Source organism: Anastrepha ludens, chromosome 5 (genome assembly GCF_028408465.1).
Source record: "Anastrepha ludens isolate Willacy chromosome 5, idAnaLude1.1, whole genome shotgun sequence".
Classification (NCBI taxonomy): Eukaryota; Metazoa; Arthropoda; class Insecta; order Diptera; family Tephritidae; genus Anastrepha; species Anastrepha ludens.
Genome location: NC_071501.1, coordinates 14,128,648 through 14,136,204, shown reverse-complemented (window position 1 = coordinate 14,136,204; position 7,557 = coordinate 14,128,648).

Here is a 7,557-nt window from a genome sequence, read left to right as displayed (position 1 = left end):
TGAATATATCTCAAGTGGAACTTAAGCCCCTGCAAGTGGTTTTGCTAGGTTCTGCACAGCCTCACTCAACGCCTGGGCCCCTATCTGCACTTAAGCAGCTCGTCCGTTTAACATTTTCATAAAATAGTGCTTGGGGATGACTTAAAAGTTAAAACCGGTCACCCATTTCAAGTTTCTATGTGCACATTAAAGCATAACAAAAGCCTGTGGAGAAGCAGTGCGTATCTGCAGCTTCAATAAACTGTTAGTTCAGCTATTTGCTTGTAAGAATTAATTGAATTTCGGTAACAGCTGCTGTCAGGCCGATAATAACAAAATGTACTTATAAGAAAAAATTTACAAAATCTACAAAACAAAAACGAAAATACACCAACAACTGACATTTTCCATGGTAACATTTAAGATTAAAAAAGCAAAAGCATAAAACAACAACATAACACATTTTAAGCGATAAGAATGTTTTCCAATATTCAACTGATTGGTTTCTGTACACCCAAATTTTCGGAAGGAAACAAATTATTAAAAAAATTAGAGAAAAAAATGTTAAGAAATCGATTAAAAAATTAACAAAAATAATAAGACAAAATTCACATTATTTTTTTAACGCTCCGTTGGCGTCCGGACCTGGCCAGACTGGCTTTTCCCACTTTGGACGTGAATCTAACTTATTTCTATTATGGCTAACGACTTGAGCTGTCAGGTAGCTTCGTAAAATTTAATTTTCTATAGATCTACGGGCATAACCTTTTAAAAAGTATGCTTGCATAGGACGAAAACAGGACAGACCCGGTGCCCAACTGAAGATTTTAAAAAAAGTGTCCAATGGAGTGTTAATACATCGTTTTTTACAGGACCACTTGAAAGCAAAGTTACGCCTAACAGTGCGCTATTGAATCTTAATGTAGTAGACTACAAGGTGGCGCAAAATTAATCACCCTATCGGAGGATTTCCATTTTTTTCCATTTTTAGTAGTAGCAATCCTTTTTTTAATACTCAACCAATTGTTTGCGGTGAACTGCAGTTTTCGGCTGGAAAAAATTATCCAAAAAATTTGGCTAAAAAAAATGATGCAAACAAACAGAAATAATAAGGCAAGGTTCAGTTTTTTTAATAAATCGTTTATTTAGTTTATTTAGAAGCAAAGGTAAGCAAAACAATGAATTTTTGTGTCCTAAACTAATTTATAAAAATACAAGGTGGCGCAAAATTAATCACCCTATCCGTGGGTTCTCTTTTTTTTTTTAATTTTAAAGTAGTAAGAATATTTTTTTAATTGTTGCTGTGATACGCGGCTTCCGATAGGAAAATATTATCCAAAAAATTAGGCAAAAAAATTATCCAAAACTTTGCCAAAAAATTTAACAAAAATAATAACAAAAAATTCACATTCTTTTAAAACATCGTTTATTTTTTTACTGGATCACTTAGAAATAAAGTTAAGCCTAACAGTAAAATGTTTAATCTTAATCCTATTTATGTAACTGCAAGGTGGCGCAAAATTAAGCATCCGATTGGAAAATTTTTTACTATTTTTTTTTTAATTTTAAGTGGTAAGAATTTTCAATACTCAAGCGACTGTTTACTGCCTTGTAGTCAAAAAATAAACCAAAATAATAAAAAAAACTACAAAACAAGATTTAGATTTTTTTAATGCCACTTTTTTTACTGGATCAATCAGAGTAGAAGTAAAGTAGAAGCAAAGTTATGCCTAAAAGTAAATTTTTTAATCTTAATCCAATTTATTTAACTACAAGGTAGCGCAAAATTAAGCATTCGATTGGAATTTTTTTTTTTTTTAACTTAAACGGTAAGAATTTTTAATACTCTACCGACTGTTTTCTGTATACCGCAGATTTCGGCTGAAAAAAATTTACTGCCTTGTACTCAAAAAATAAACAAAAATAACAATTCAAGATTTAAATGTTTTAATGACACTTTCTTGCTGGATCACTTAGCAGCAAAGTTAAGCCCGACAGTAAATTTTTTAATTTTAATCCAATTTATGTAGCTACAAGGTGGCGCAAAATTAATCACCCTATTAGAAGATTTTTAATTCTTGCAAAAGTTGTCGTACGTCAATCATATTTGACACTTACCAACTAGACAGCTGCAGTATACAAACAGGCAAGCAATGGAGTGCGTAAATGTCAAAACACAGATTTTTGTAAAAAAATATCATATTTTTGTTCTTTATTTAGCAAGAAAGTTATTCAAAATCAAATATGGATTATTAATTTTCTGCGCAATCAAATTTATTCCATAAATTTTCATCAAAAATTACAAGTTTTTATATCAATTGTTCTTTTTAACGTGTGGGTAAACCTATTGAATTTTGGTATACAAAAGTGCTATTTTGAAGTACTAAAATACTATTATATATTGATTTTTTAGAATTTGTCTGGTACTAAAATACCCCACGACTTTGTAGAAATTTTCTGGGCATGCAGTTTTATTCCCCAGTTAGGCTTTTTCTTCCATAGAAAAGAATTCGAATTTCGCCTCAGTGAAAAAAATTGTTACAAATCGGCGGTATTTGTAGTCACTTGCAACTTCTATTTAATTACACTAAAATTAAATGGTCTATAAAACTGCGTACCCAGAAAAATTTTGGAAATTCTAGTCAAAAAAAGGTTGAAAAATTTTGAAAAAATATCAAAGTTGCAAATTTCCCGTCACTGCTTTATGTTTTGAAAATATATTTTAAACAAAACAAAATTGTGTTGTATTTATAATTTTTCAGCGGCGTGTATATGCAAGGAAATCCTACTGGCAGGAATTAATGCAGGTTAAAGCGAGTATTTACGTATGTAAAAAAACAACATTTTTTTCTCTAAATCTGTGCACTGAAAGCTGGTCACTTAATATTTGTCGAGGCCACAAAAGTCACTTAACTTAAATTTTGTTTTTTTTTCTTTCTGGCATAATATTCTCCATTGAAACCTTAAACAAATCCCCAGCTGAAGAAAATTTTAGTTTACTTTTTTCCAACTAGAATTATCTATAATTCTCTTTCTGTACTGCCAACTGAGAAATGACCTTTCAGTTATGCCAATTTGTTGGTTCTTAGAAAAAATAAAAATGCGATATGAATTGGTAAAGATTATTTATTCATGACAAGAAATTGCCACAACTGCTTTTCATTATAACCCCAAGGCTAGTCGCATTATAATGTTGTTGGCCACACACCAATAAACCCACAGACCTTATACTTGACCCCAAGGTGCAGTCGGGTCAACAAAATTGGCATGTGCAAAATGTCAATAAGCATAAATAAGTTATGAATTGAGCTATCAGAAACGTGCAGCGCGCGTGCAATGGGCGCATGAAAGTGAATGGCACCTGATCAATTTAATACGATTTTGCTGTAGAGCAACTGTCGGACAGGAAATTGATTGAAAGTAAAAAAAACGTAATACAACTGAAAACGTACACGCATGTGAATGAGTGAATGATTGAGTGGGTATTCTCTACCCATTTGAGCAAGCCAAAAATTACATTACGAGTACAGCACCAAATGAGAATTTTTATTATCAACATTAGTTGAAGGTGGAAAATTTCAATTTACTGTAGTCATTTTGAAGTTTTCGTATGGGATATTAATTATTTATTTATACTAATATTATAAAGAGGAAAACTTTGTTTGTTTGTTTGTTTGTTTGTTTGTAACGAATAGGCTCAAAAACTACTGGACCGATTTTAAAAATTCTTTCACCATTCGAAAACTACATTATCCAAGAGTAACATGGATTACATTGTATTTTGGAAAAAAATAGGGTTACGTAAGATATTTGGATTTTTCGGACACAAACTGAAAAAAATCTTATATATAAAATAAAGTCAACTTTTTGTGTGTGTTCGCTAACCGGCCGTGTCTGCACCGAATTAAACCAAACTTACACACAATGTTAAGAAGGTATTGAAGATGGTTTCCGTATAGTTTGGATACCTACTGGTGGATAGATCTCGAGATATAGGTCAAAACGTGGAACCGGGTAACCTTCGGATGTGTATGTACAATATGGGTATCAAATGGAAGCTGTTGGTGAATGCTTTAGTTCAGACTATTTTTCATGCCGCTCCGTGACTAGGGTCTCGAGATAGAGACCAAAACGTGGACCCTAGAATGTGTTTGTACAATATGGATATCAAATTGAAGCTGTTGGTGAATGCTTTAGTACAGAGTATTTTTCATGCCGCTCCGGGACTGGGGTCTCGAGATATAGGTCAAAACGTGGACCCGGGTAACCTTCGGATGTGTATGTACAATATATGTATCAAATGGAAGCTGTTGGTGAATGCTTTAGTTCAGAGTATTTCCATCCGCTCCGTGACTAGGGTCTCGAGGTAGAGACCAAAACGTGGACCCTAGAATGTGTTTGTACAATATGGATATCAAATGAAAGCTGTTGATAAGTGCTTTAATGCGGGGTAATTTTCATACCTATTGATGACTAGGGTCTCGAAATATATGCCAAAACGTGGACCCGCCGTGTCTTTGCACCGAATTAAACCAAACTTACGCACATTGTTAAGTAAGTATTGAAAATGGGTTTCGTAAAGTTTGGTTGTAATTCGGAGCAGTGGCAACGGGTATAGCGTTCTTTTGAGCCAGCCATAATGTCGCTTACTTTTTTAACGCTTGGGGCGGAACTGAACTGTCAAATTGACAGTGTGAGTTACAATGTGTCAATATTTCTTTCTGATTTGGATGCCATAAGGAAAAAACGTAAGTGCAACATGTAAACATTGTTTGTGAATTTTTTTGGAGTGGATTTTGGAACAGTGAATAATTTCTTACGAAATTTGAGAATTTAATGTGAAATCCGAATGAAATTATGTGTTCGTGGAAAAAAATTCTTTTTTCGTTTTTTTTTTTTGAAAAATATAAATGGATAATGGTTAAAAAAGCTCCAATGCTTAATAAAACATATAAAATAATAACGAAAAATTCATGGATGATCAGGAAAAAGACGATTGTTTATTCATATGCGTTGATTTGAAATTTAAAAACAATCTTCTTTTTTCCTGATTTTCAATTTATATTTTATATTTACTCAAAAACAAATAGAAAAACAAAAAATATTGTTTATGCCAAAGCGCTTGAATTAAGAATAAAGAAATAAATAATATGAAAACCATATCTTTTCTGTTCTAAACCATATCTATTCTATTTTAGTGTGCCCAGCGAAGGGGGTCGGGTTTGCTAGTAATAGCATATAAAAGTTTGAAAAAAATTATACATCAAATTATACACACAAATTATTTATCATATATCAATAGCTGTACCCGGCGCCCGTTGCTCTGTCAACAACTAAAATAAATTTAAGGAGAATAACTTTAAAGAAAAATGAGACGAATAAATCAGAAGGAAAACGTGAGCACGCCACATAGAGCTGTCCATGTGAAATGCAGGGATTCTCCAAATTTAGTCCCAAATTTAATCCACCTACTTGTAACGATTGTCCTTGTGCTTTGTCTAATAGTCATTGCGAAAGCGAGTCGCACCGGGAACTGTAAACGTTTGAGTTCGAATGGCATATATGTCGCGATCATTAGGATACGTGGCAACAGCACGACTTCACCTTTGAATTTTCCAGTCAAAATTGTTGCCCCTAACATTGTTCATCATTTTCTTGACTGAGAGTCTGGTTCCATTGCAAAGTCGTGGTGGATTTATGTTTCGAAGAAGAACGATGGGTACGCCAATTTTCAATGTAAGAACGTGCGGCGGCATGCCTGGCAAATCAAGCGAATTCAAGAATTTAGTTGGATAGTTGACAACATCGTCCTGATTCTCCACAGTATCGATGGACTTATATGTTGTCGTTTCACTGGGTATGCTGAATGGTGAAGTTGATGGTATTGACCTCGATGTTTTTGGCTGCTAATATAGCACGCGTACTGAGCCACTGATGGTTTTTATAGTTTTGTGCAATGTTCGGGAAAACTTTTTACACCAATTCGTTGATGCTTTCGGTGATCTTACAGAAGTTTGCTGGCAGGGTGCTACATTGTGTAGATTCATCAATTTCCATTCGCCCATTTCCAATATCCAATAATTGTTTTGCAAAATTTCCAGCCGATGCATCCCGTTGTAGTTGTACACGCATGTTAGTTTTCAAAGTCAATTTCTGTAAATGACGCCACAGAACTGATGATTTAAGACATGCATTATGTTCATCAGCGGGTGTTGAACGTGGTATAATGGGCAGTGTTTGTCGAAAACCACCAAACAATAAAATGAGTACGTCTATTTCCTCTCAAATCTCGATCAACCGCTTCCAATGTTTTCTTGTGAGACATTGTACATTCACATATCTACAAAATTTCGGCTTCAGACGCCTTAAAAATGTTGCAGACAACCTATGGGGACTCTGCTCTATCGCGTGCACGTGTTTTCCAGTGGTACAAATCGTTCAAAGAGGACCGTACATCGGTTGAAAACTTGCCTTATGAACGTCGTCCAGCAACATCAGTAAACGACGAAAACATCGGAAAAGTAAAGGAAATTGTGCTTGAAAACAGCCGTGTGACCGAAAGAGAGATAGCTAGCTAGTGAGCTGAGCATATCAAATGGATCCGTTCATACTATTATTCATGATGTCTTGGGCATGAGACGAGTGTCCGCGCGTCTTGTTCCAAAATTGTTGAATTTTCTTCAAAAAGAACAACGCAAAACTGTCGCTAAGAAAATGCTCGCCATGACTGATACGGACTTCCGGCACATCATAACTGGTGATATGGCTCCATGTGACTTTTTCCTGTTTCCCAAGCTCAAGTTGCCGCTCCGTGGAAAACATTTTGAGAAAAGAGAATTCGAAGAAGGAACTGAAATCCATACCGAAATCGGCCTTCCAGAAACGCTATGATGATTGCAAAAAACGTTGGCATATGTGTATCGCATCCAATGGTGATTACTTTGAAGGAGATAAAATAAAAATTGACATGTCATTTTCGCTTCCTCTGTGTAAAAATACGTGGTCATACTAATTTTTATGATAATCGGTTGAACGGGGCAGAAGTTGCTACTCTGCAGCGCCACCTGGTGGCGAGTGGCAGCAATGAGCATATTCTTCAAACCTTCTCCTTGGAAAAATACATATACATACCAATTTTATAATAATCGGTCCAGTAGTTTTTGAGTTCATCGATGACAAATCGACAAACATTAATCTTTATATACTATATAAAGATAACCCAAACCAAACGTTAGCACAGCATTTGTTTGACCATTTTTTTCTTTTTATGTACCTTATTTTTTTTATAACAAAAACCACATAAACGCAAGTTTCAAACTGTATTTAAAAATCAGAAAAATTGATAAACTTCCCATGGTTTTCATTTAGAATTTTTAGAAAGATTTTTGATACGCAGTTTTATAGTTTATTAAATTTTAGTACAAGGAAATGCCAGTTTGAAGTTGCTGACAAATCTGGTTAAATTTCTATAAATTTTTTCCTAGCTGGTGTTGCGCATTTTCTCCATATAACAAAAGCACGACATTTTTTATGCAGGCGTTAATATTAAATAATAAAAAAATAAATAAGAAAAATAAA